General features: G+C 45.5%; 1 protein-coding gene across 10 annotated transcripts in view; it reads right to left on the bottom strand.

Annotated features, from left to right (window-relative positions):
• NTRK3 (neurotrophic receptor tyrosine kinase 3) overlaps window positions 1–12,232 on the bottom strand; it is a 382,156-nt gene that overhangs the window by 215,119 nt on the left and 154,805 nt on the right. The window lies entirely within an intron of this gene.

The raw sequence follows: 12,232 nt of genomic DNA, 5'->3' as shown, positions 1-12,232 counted from the left end.
ATGTCTGCTGTATGCACAAGGGTAGGGCGATCACACACATCAATTGGTGATGTCTGCTGTATGTACAAGGGTAGGGAGATCACTCACATCAATTAGTGATGTCTGCCATGGGCACAAGGGTGGGAAATGACACACATCTGACCCATATTTGTTGACCCAAGGGAAGGGGTAAGTGTCCCTTGGTCATGGCTCTCAGACATTTTTTTATCTCCACCACTCACCTGCCAGCCAAGTGTCCCCAAGATGATGAGCAATTCCTGTGTGCTATCTAAAACTCCACCCCTTTCTGCCCTACTCAAGAAAATATATCAGAATGCAAGTCAGCAAAAGCATCACGAAACTGCCCCAATCTATTAAAAGAAGTAAATCTTCTGCAACAGGCGGCATTTTCATATTGGTAACAAATTACTTGCATCCCATCTCACTGTAGATCATATATCACAACAAGGCAAATGAGATCCATGGCTCTGAAGCCCACTGCTGCCTTACATAGGTGCAGCAGCACCAACGCACAGGCTCTTGAGCAGCTTGATTCTCCTTTGCCTGCAGCTTAGTCTCAGCCTCACGCTTCTTCTCAGTAACTTGCCAACTCCCCCAGCAATCAGAGCCGGAGCGTCAGATGAAACATGATGGCTGTCTCAGCTGCTCAGTGTCATCCTTTGAGGGCTGGGCCAGGTCTCCAGTCACTGAAGTTCCTTAACTTATACCACCATCAAGACTCCGACTGCATGGCCACAAAGGTCTGGATCCAAAGGCCCTATATCAAACCCGCTACCTTTGATCGTTGATCCTGAAACATCCAAGCAACTGCTGCACCTTTGGCAGGTAAGAGCCCAAACATAGGACCAGAGCTTGGTTAAATCTCTGGCAGGTTGCATTCCCACTCCCTCGAGTGGACAGGTATCCATGCTGTTGACTCAGAAAAATGAGGCCACAAGCCAGACTGACCAGAGGTTTGTCCCAATAGCATGAAGGTGTAACAAATTCCCACAAACTCGGTGGCTTATTCTCTCACAGTTCTGCAGGCCAAAGGTTGGCAATCAGTATTTCTGGGCTGAAATCAAGCCTTCAGCAGGGCTGCACTCCCTCTGGAGGTTCTGGGAAGAGTCCGCTCCTTGTCTGTTCCAGATTCTTTCTAGCAGCCGATGGTATTCCTTGGCTTGTGGTCTATCACTCCCATCTTCAGGGCCGGCATCTTCACCTCTTCCCACCTCTCTCTCACCGCCTTCTCTGTGCATGTTCAAATCACCCTTTGCCTCTCCCTTACAAAGACGCATGTTCTTACTTTTAGGACCTACCTGGGTATTCCAGGATAATCTCCCCATTTCAAGGTCCATAACTTAATCACATCCTCAAAGACCTTTCCCTGTACAAGGTAACATGTATAGGTTCAGGGATTACGATCTGATTTTTTTTTTTTTTTGAAGGGGGGCTTTTTTTTGGCTTTGGGTTTTTTTGTGTGTGGGGGGGGAAGACAACCTTATTCTGCCTACCACAGAAGGTAAAACCAAGTGCCGTTTTTACCTCAATGTAAACATAATTTTTTTCCCTTGATAAGGAATCTCGAACATACGGAGAAGCATTTTCTGGCAAAGAGGAACTTCAATTTGGATCACAAAGTCAAACATCTATTCTTCCTCTGGAAAATGCCAACTCTGTCTTCAGGGAGTGGGGAAGCAACAAAGACAGGAGGGAACGATAGCCCACAACAACCAGTTTCAATCTCAGCGTAGCAGGATTAGAACGCAGGAAAGGGAGGAGTTGAAAGGAACATTTACACTAGACTTGCGCAGCCCTGCTAAGCAATTTCCCTGCTCACTACTACTTCTCATGCTTATCATGGGTGTCAGTTTCTCCATGTAACAGATGAAGAAACCCAGCCCAGATCACACAGCTCATAAATGGCAGTCAGGATTTAAAGAGACAGGCTCTGTCTTCATCTCAAAGTCACATTATTTCTGCATTGGCACACCTGTCGCCAATGATGCACCTGATCATTGTTATGAAGAACATGGTGTGTGATCCCCGAATGAGCAGTGCAAACCCAACAGCATGGGCATAACCCACCATGGGCACTGTGGACCAGAAGACAGGGTTCTTACTCTGGACTAAGTAAGGGTTCCTTTAATACTCTCTGTGGGCCTTAATGGCGGGGTGGGGGGCAGTTGCTATAAAGTTATTAGCTCTCTACTTATCTTGTGTATGTTGTTATCAATTATTCACTGTCTCAACAGCATGAGGTGGTATTGCCTTCCCCAATCCTATGGGAAACTGAGGCTTGGGGAGGGCAAACAGCCTCAGCAAGGTCACCCGTGTGGTGCCACCAGGATTAGATCTAAACCCTCCGTCATTCCGAATCCCATGATACGAACTGGGGATGCACTCTCACTCCTCCCCAAGGACACTGTGGTTCTTGCCAAGTCTCTAAAAACCCAGTGGAAGGGGCTCCTCTTGCTGCAGCTTTTAGAAGAAGTGGTCTGCAGGAGGGGTTTTAAGAATAAAAAGAAATCTGCCAGCAACAGCCCCAAAGCAGACCCCTCCCACCCTCCAGGGAGAGCTGAGGAGGAAGAATGAGATCATACTCATGAAATACTCTGCCTTCCTGGGAAAAAGGATGACACGTAGAATGTGAGCCTGGGCTTCCCCAGGGCTGGGCCATGCACAGATTTGCAAGGCAGGACCTAGGGACCATCTGGTATCCACAGCCCTAGCTGACTGAGCAAGGCCCCTGTGCCCTGCAGACGTGAATGCGCCTCCCTGAACATTTGATTTACTCCCAGGGAATAACTTAGACAGTGGGAAGAATATGGCTCAGGGTTTCCTGTAGCTGTAAATTATTATTATTGCTTAAATTCAGCCATTTTAACTCCATCATAACAGAATGAATTTGATTGGCCAAATGTTTATTAGAGAATTATTAGTAGAAATTGAATAGCTAACTGAAGACAGAAATCTCACAGACCTTGTTTAGAAAAGAGTGGCTTCCAATACCCATTACCTGGGAGTTGTGGCGATGGCCAAAGTGATGGCGCTCTGGAGGACACCACAGTCCCTGTGATCATGAGCCCAGACTGCTTTGGCAGCAATGACATTCAATCATTGCAAGAAGGAATACTGACAGCAGCCTCTATTCTCTAGGGGTTGATTGCCTTCATGTCAATGGTCCCGTCTGGGAATTTAATAATCTTCTCAGAATATGCCCTGGTTGGGAAGCCACATGAAGAAATGGCTGCTATTTCTCTGTTGAGAGGAAATGTCTCAACAAAGACGGCTTTAGCCCACTCTCTTCCAACCAAGAGCTATATCTGACCAGGTAGGTTGCAGGGTTCAAAGAGCCAAGCCAAAGCTTTCTTAACTGGATGACCCAACCCTTCCTAGAGCTTCTGGGGTGATCTGGAGAACACTGGGGCTGTGAGTGTTCTCCGTTCGACGATGGCTCATTTACTGGGTGTCAATGTTGTCACAGCACTTTTGGGAAACTTGCTTGCCGTCAGTAGGGGGACAGCAGGGTTCGTATAACTCTCCATCCCCTCTCAGACCTGCTTGCTAACCTCCACAATTAACTGCAGGTCAGCATCAAATCTGCAAATATAAACTTTAAAAAATACAATAAATTCATCAGAGCAAGAAAACCAGTTGAATCCAAATAAATAGGTGCTTAACCCTCCCCAGGTTTGGAAGGTTACTGGAGTACCTTTACGTCCAAAAACTGAGCACCAGTAATCTGGAGGATGAGGTAGAGAGTAAAGGCGAAGCTTGTATACTCCAATTGAAATGATTATAGAGCCACAAGAAGTTGCAAAAATAGTACAGAAAGGTCCCATGTACCCATGTCCCAGCTTCCCTGAGTGGTGGCATCTTACATAATCATAATGTATTATCAAAACCAGGAAATCAGCACAATTTTTCTCAGATTTCACCAGAAAGCCCAGTCTCCTTCTGCAGTGGTCACTTGTCCATGGTTAGCGGCCCAGCATTCATTCCCCAATAGTGATCTGATTTCCTATCCAGAATTATCTTTCTTCCACTGTGTGCGATAGCAACGGGAGAATCATTTTAGATGGTAACCTCTAAGAGGAAGCCAAAGCGACTTTGCTCCCCATTTTCTTCCCCAGAACAAACAGGGGGAAGGAACACAGCACATCCTAATCATGCTGTTCTCCAAGATGCTAATTGTCCTGCTAGTTCATCCCAGCATGGAACAAAACCTCATATTCTCCCATTTGAAATCCCGACCAGCCCTCGCCTCCTGGCTTATTACATTGGGAGAGCCCCCACATCCTTCCATCATTTACAGTTTGCCTGGTTAGCCAGAATCAGTTTCTGTGGCTTACATCTAATTCTACAGATTGAATCACCCATGATGACCATCAACCAAGAATGACCTGGCTGGGACAATGCCCCACCGGAGAAGACCCCACTTCACATGACAGAGACCCTGAAGCAGGTGCTGCTGAGGTCCCACTCACATCCCTGGCCCACTTGAGTCTCCTGGCAAAGATGGTAGGCAGTTCAGCACCCCGACTACACCCACCTCAACACCCTGCATCCTTTTTCTTTGCCTAAGAACTCTCTCCAGCCCACCAAGAGCAATCTTGGCCCTCAGCAGGTATAACCCAGAAGTAGGAGGGAATTAACACCACTGGAACAACCCACACCTAAGTAATGGTGGACAAGAGTCAGTAAATACATGTTCCAGTCCCTGCATCTGCAGCGGAGACCAACTTCGAGCAGGCGTCACCCGGATTCTCAGACTGTTCCCAGCAAGGCTAAGCTCCAGTTGCCCCCTGCAGTCACCTGCTCACTGTCACACCTTTCCTTGGCTTTGTCATCTCCCCTTCGTTTTTCCCTAATGCATCCTCCCAAATAAACTACCTGCACATCAGGTCCTTGTCTCAGTGCTGACTTTTGGAGAACCAAACTAAGATTGAAAAACAAAAAAGAATGAAACAGCCTTCCTAAAAGAAAGAAGAGAGTCTAGTAGAGCTTTAGGCTCATGGCTCGGAGCTGTGCTGTCCAAAACAGCGGCCACTAAGCACATGGGGCCACCGCGTACCTGCGACTTGGCTGCTGGCACAGGCTGACATGAAGTATCTCCGATATATTGGGTTACATAAAGTATACGATTTAAATCAATGTCACCTGTTTCTTTTTATTGTCATCAACATGTCGACTAGAAAATTTAACTCCACACACTTGGCTGGAATATATTTCTATTGAACAGTGCTGGTTAAAGACGGATGTCAGAAAACAGCTGTGATATGATTGCTACTATCATTGATGCTGTTTGCATGACAAGGTGAATGTACCGGAGGACTGTGAAGTGTGATTATTTATATGTCTACCTGAGTAACTCCTAGAGTGACAGGAACACACTGGTAAGAACTAATTTTACCCAGTGCAAGGAGAGGAATGGGAAGAGACACTCCCATACACTGGTAGAGGCTTTGTTGACTGGTCAAACTCTTCTCTAACACAATTTAGCAACATGTTTATCCTCACTCTTAATATAGTAATTCCACCACCAGGAATCTAAAGTACAGGATAATCCTAACAAAGGAAAACATATATACAAAGTTGTTCACCTCGCTGTTATTTATAACAATATTTGTAACTTAAGTGACCGATAAAAGGGGAATGATTAAATTTAAAAAGACAGATTTACTTGGATTGACAAGCATGCAATCTTTAAAAATGATAATCTTAACAATTACATAATAATATGGAGACTATTTATGATACACTATGTGAAAGTAAAGACACAAAATTGCATCTACAGCATGATAAATATGTAACAAGGACTAGAAGGAAATGTGCCAATATGTAAACAGTGTTTATTTTGGGGTGCTAGCACAAGGGTGATTTACTGTTTTTCTCTACTTCCCAAGTTAGTTTCATGGACATTTGCTACTTGGGTAACAGAGAACCAAGAGAACGACAATCTTCTTTAAAAATGTAAACCGCTAAAAGTGTGTAATTTTTGCAAAGGATGTTTTATTCTACATCCTTCCATTTTGCCAAATTTATGTTACGAAAAAATCTATCTTTTCCTCTGACAAAAAGAAACAAAGGTAAATCTAGTTCAAGCTGCTCTCGAAACGCTAAGGCCAAGAGGAGAAGCACCGTTTATAAGCAGCGAGTGGGCTTTGGGCACGAAAGAGCAACTGGGGTTTATAAAGAGCAAATCACACCCCACCACGGAAGTGATGTCTCTTCCTAATTGGTAAAAACGAGCCAGTGGCCAAGGAGATGGGAGGCAAGATGAGAGAGGGGGATTTCAGAGAAGCTGTTGACGTTGCATCTACAAAAATCTCCCTTAAAAAATTAGTCCAAATTGGCTGGACTACGCATGCCATCAGCTCCCAACATTAATAAGGATCATAAGCTTTATTTATAGGGGCTTATTTTTCAAGCCACTCACGGAGCTTCAGCAAACCTCGCGCGTGAGACATTAAGGCGCTTGGACGAAGATAACAGAAACCTGGGTGGGATGGAAATAGCAGGAGACGGTAAACAATAGAACTTATGATAAAATGCAGTTTCTTTTCTTGAGTGGAGGGCCCCCGACAGTGGGCAGGCTATGGCGAGGTTGGAGTGAGGCCTAGAGAATGTGTTAATATCTTTATTAACAATCTGGAAGAAGACGTATACAGAACATTAATTCACAAGGAATAAATCCGCCGGGGCCAGAAGACTAGAGGAATCACAGAAAAGGATGGGAGGCGCAAAACCAAGAGGAAAGGAGCAGAAGAGATGGGGTATGAAAGACAGGCATGACATCAAGGGAGCTGCTAAGAAACTCAGTCATCAAGAGAAATAATACTGTAACGTGATCTGCTATAAAAACAAAATTAATGCAAAAAATCTGTAGTTTACAAAAGTCTTGATTACTGGGGTTTTTAATTTGTGGCACCCTGCTAAAAGTTTGGCTCGAGGCAAAGGGCTCACAGACCTCACCTGAATCTTGTAAAGGTGGTAGGGTGATGAATAACAAGATGTAATAGCCAAGGCCACCTGCAGAGCACAGGGATGAAAAAGCGTCGTAGTGGGTGGTGTAACTCTTGCTTCTTCCAGCACAGAGGCTGAAGATCATCCAGGAGACCATGAGAGGCTCCGGAGAGGTGACCAGTGCGGTGCACTGGGCAGCTTGTTAGTGGAAAGATGGCAGCAACTTGGAAGGAATTCACGGAACCAGGGAAAGCAGTCAAAATGTGACGCATGACTGATTTTGGAAGAGAGAAGGAAAAAATGGTCCAGCTGATGAAAAGAAAAAAGATGATTTGGAGATGGAACATGGAAGAGAGAAGGTGCCTTGGCTACAGTACCTGCTAAAAGCTAAAAAAAAGTCTCTCATCACGAGAGGCTGGACCAGGAGAAAAGACTGCAATTATGTATATTATGAATAGGAACATGGTTTCACATTTTAGATCCTTCATTTTACTGACTGATCTCATCCCTTAGTTGCCCAGGTATTCCCTGAAACTCTTAATGATTCATGAAACAAAGAGGCTACAATTTAAGTCCATAAATGCCAAAGCAGCAGGAACATGGCATCACGAGGCAAGATACCGGGGGCTAGGCTGGCTCTGCCCCGGTCAATACTGTCCTTGGAGAATTTGCTTGATCTGAGTCTCCAATTCTGCATCCAAATCAGGGGTGCAGAAAACTTAAAGGCAGCGGTCTCTTATGCTATGACCATGCTGACCTAATAGTTACTAAGTTCTCTTATGAATGCGAACCTTAAAACCAGAAAATGAAAGCCATGCTGGGGTGGTTCACATATTTAGAAACAACAGACAGCAGGGACTAGCCCCACACACATCTACTGAAAAGGCTTCAGGATTTGGGGAAGGGGACATGGAGTTGGTGAGGATGCTTTGCACCTTCTCTGGCCTCGTGAAGACTCGATGGTTAAAGGTTAACTCCAAGGGCAGCCATGGACAGACAAAGCTTAAACTACAGATTGTATAAGCTTGTTTCATTAAACTTGACGTATTCTTCCAGTGATGAGGACAAAGAGTCCCACATCAAATTCCTTGAAGCTCACGCCTCACTCTTGTTTCCTAAAACTCCCACGTGCTGGCCCCAGGGCCAGCCACTTTTCAGACATAAGCTCTCCCCCGATTCTTTTGTGAAAGGGAGACACGTGGCAAAGAAGCAAAGTGAGAATCAAGCTCTGCTCCAAAGAACAATGCAAGAGGATTTGGTGCTGTTTCAAGTGTGCTATCACCAAACAGCTAAAAGGACTGATCCTCCCGTCACCCCTGTTCTCTACAGGGTTCCCATCTGGAAAGCCATATGCAGAAAATAGTGGCCAGCAAGGAACCAAGTATTACATAGTTAACACCTGAGCCGGCAGCCAGCAATTCCCAGTAGTGAGCTCTGGTAAACCTCAGACGGCCCAAACGGAGTTCACTACTCCATCTTCTGTGAATTCAAGCAAGCCTCAGCCAATTTACCCACCTGACAGCAGACAGCAGTCGAGGGAACAGAAAGAGACATGCAGCTGGGATTTCAGAGAAGAAGGGCATGAGTAAGAGTACACTGCATGGGTACTGACCTTTCAGGCAAAGGAAACCTGTCCGCTTGAAAACACGTGAGTGAATGCCTGGGTCTTGTCCCATCCAATTAGAAACTCCTCCTACCTTAGGGACAGGCCAGAAAGAGGAGGAGCAAACACGGTATCCCCAACCACCAGAACCACGAGGACCTGCCCAGAACCACAGTGACCTCTGGCCCTGCTTCAGGCCACCATCTCCGCTGGTCCCATGCAACAGAATTATTGATGGTACAGGAAGAAGATGCTCACAGAAGAAGCAAGACGTGGTTCTTGATGATGTCCCCAGCATAAGAGGCATTCTAGAAGGTGCTCCTAATTCTTTATGAGTTGCTAGATCTGAATTAAGCATATTTGGGGTATATTTAGTTATTCCAAGAAAACACAATATTTCTATACAGAAGCCGTCTGGAAACGATGACAGAAAAAGAAGCTTGCAGGGATGGTTAATAAGTGCAAACACATAGTTAGAAGGAGTAAGATCTAGGGTTCGGTGGGCACAACAGGGTGACTGTAGTTAACAATAATTTATTATGTATCTCAAAATAACTAAAAGAGTGGAACTAGAAAGTTCCTAACACAAAGAAATGATAAATGGTTGAGTCGATGGATATCCCAATTACCCTGATTTGATCATTACATATTACATGCTTGTATCAAAATTTCACATGTACCCCATAAATATGTACAACTATTATATATTCATGATAATTTTAAAAAAGACACTTGGGGAATGAAGAATTGGCTTAAAGATTCTCAAAAGAATGTTCCACCCCCCCAAACATTTCCCCAGGAAGAGTCTACCATAGCTGAATTTCAATTAGCATCCTCTAATCAACTAAGCAATGCTCCAGCTCTAACCAGAGGATTACCTTCCAGAATCCCACCACCCTTCAAGACCTGTCTCTATTAGTTCGAAAGGCTTGTTGCACAAAGGTATCACCACCCTCCATCACAGTTGATGAAGGGCATTTTGAGGATCCCTGGTATACGGCTCATAGCCTTTGCTGGTAATACAAAAACCAGCCTAATACAAAGTACCTACTGGGCACAGAATAAGAGCCACATGGGTGTCATTGTATTAATCCGCACAACAATCTTGTGTTACAGATATTGTAACTCCATTTTAATAATGAGGAACGCAGGCTCAAGAAGGTTAGGCAAGGATGGTTAGTTTTATGTGTCAACTTGGCTAGATGGTAGTACTTATTTCATAAACCCGAATCTAGGTGTCATTATGAAGATACTTTATACATGCGATTAACACCCATGATCAGTTGGTTTTAAGTCAACATTACCTTGATAATATAAATGGGCCTTATCTAGTCACTTGAAGGTCTTAAGAGCAAAAACTGAAGCTTCCCAGAGAAGAAATCCCGCCTCAAGACCACAATATCAACTCCTGCCTGAGTTCTCAGAATGCCAGCTGGTCCTACGGATTTCAAACTTGCCAGCCCTCATTGCTGCTTGAGCCAATTCCTTAAAATAAATCTCACACACACACACACACACACACACACACACACACACACACACACGATGGCAGCTAGATATCTGTATGAGAGAGGCAGAGTGGAACATGATTTTTTCTGATTCAACAGAAGGGTGAAAGATACGGCAGCTTCAGTACTGCCCATAGGCTGAACAGGCAAAAAGACCTTAGATCGCTCAAACAAAGAAACCTTTCCTTCTTTGAATAAAAATCCCATCTACCCATGGTAGTTGTCCACTCTTGGTAAGACTCAGGGAGGGGATTCATAGAAGATAGAGACCTTGAAGTCCGGGCGCGGTGGCTCACGCTTGTAATCCCAGCACTGTGGGAGGCCGAGGCGGGTGGATCACGAGGTCAAGAGATCGAGACGATCCTGGTCAACATGGTGAAACCCCGTCTCTACTAAAACTACAAAAAATCAGCTGGGCATGGTGGCGCTTGCCTGTAATCCCAGCTACTCGGGAGGCTGAGGCAGGAGAACTGCTTGAACCCAGGAGGCGGAGGTTGCGGTGAGCCGAGATCGCGCCATTGCACTCCAGCCTGGGTAACAAGAGCGAAACTCCGTCTCAAAAAAAAAAAAAAAAAAAAGAAGAAGATAGAGACCTTGAAAGGGCACAAGTCTTCAAGTCTTCAGTGCCATGCTATAAGCCAACCCCACATGAAAGTGAGGGATTAGGGCATATGGAAACCCCTCCAACAGCTGTTCATTCCTCACAGAGCCTCCACCTGAACTGGAGACAACAAACTCCTTACGTTTTGAGAGTCAAAGCACAAAAGGAGACTCTAGATACATCCCACAGGCTGTGGCTGGAGCAGCACAACCAGAAATCCATTCCATGAGATGCCAATGGACAATTCTACACTAGAGACACTCTTCTGTATAACCGGCCACTGACTTAGGTTTTTCTGTGCCACTGAATTTCCTCTTGAGTCTAGCATTCTTGCCTCCTTCTGAAATCCATGGTACTGTCTCTAATGAAGATATACATTTCCCTAGAACCATTTTTGTCTTTCCGACTGCCATCTGAGCTCGTGCCTTGAAAATGTTTGGCCACTTGTTCCTTGCTGTGTGGGCCTCCCTAACAGTCTTTCATCAGGATACAGATCACGGCTGCTGGCTTCTCACTTTGTCATCAGCACAATGTTTTGACTTTCAGTGAGTTGCCCTTGACAGCCTCATGCTGGTGGCACTTCCCAGCGATCGGCACTGAAGTTCAGCTACTTCAAATTGTGTGTGTGTCTGGCCCCTTTCCTGGCTGCCCGCCCTCTCCCCGTCCTTTCTGCAGCCTGAGCCATAGCATCTTCATGCTGTCTTGTCTCTTCCTACTGCCAGTTCTGTGTGGCTGAGCTCAAGGAATCTATGACTGCAGGGGCAGTGAGGAGAGGGCGTTCCTAAACATCTCATTGGCATCAGCAGGGAGATGGGAAGGAGGACAGAGGGGACAAGTTATCCACCTGGAAGGGTGAAAGGCCAGAGTCAAGGGTTTAATTCTCTACTGACCAGTGCTTTTATGTCTAGAAGACAGAGCACCCAAATTGGGTTGCCTCTTTGTTTGATGGGACTCTGCTGGCTGTGACTCTTCCTGGGGCAAGCCCTGAAGTTCTCAAGTCCTGGCACTTTTCATAGATTGATGCCTCAATAGACGTTAGCTAAAAGAGGCTGTGCATGGGCTCTGATTACTGAGGCTTCATTCATCTTCCCAAATGACTAGGAAGGATCACCATAAATAATTCAAATTAAACTACACGCAGAGAGAGAAAGCATATCCCAGTGAGGCCGTGGACACGACTGCTACCAAGGCTCCTCCTCCCCAGCTTACTCACAACATCGCAATTCCAGAAAACATCTGTAGCTCTCTTAGGTGCTGGAGAGCACTGGCCTGTCTACCTTTAAACCATCAGAAACGACACTCCAGAATTAGGGGAGCATTCAAGGAAGGTCCAGAGACCTAGCCACAGCTACCTTAAAGAGTCATGGATGGTTGGGGTTAGAAGAGACCTTAGCAAAGAGGTGTTCCAACCAGCTGGCACATTCAAAGTAACGAGAAGAGAAGATCAGAGAGAACAAGTGACTAGCTAAGGCCACACGGCCACGCAGTCCCAGAGGCGGGAGGAGAACCAGAGAGAACAAGTGACTAGCTAAGGCCACACGGCCACACAGTCCCAGAGGCGGGAGGAGAACC

Source organism: Sapajus apella, unplaced genomic scaffold (genome assembly GCF_009761245.1).
Source record: "Sapajus apella isolate SASKATOON/1434 unplaced genomic scaffold, GSC_monkey_1.0 scaffold129, whole genome shotgun sequence".
Taxonomy (NCBI): Eukaryota; Metazoa; Chordata; class Mammalia; order Primates; family Cebidae; genus Sapajus; species Sapajus apella.
The sequence above is the reverse complement of the archived record's forward strand: the minus strand, read 5'-3'. Positions and strand labels throughout refer to the sequence as shown.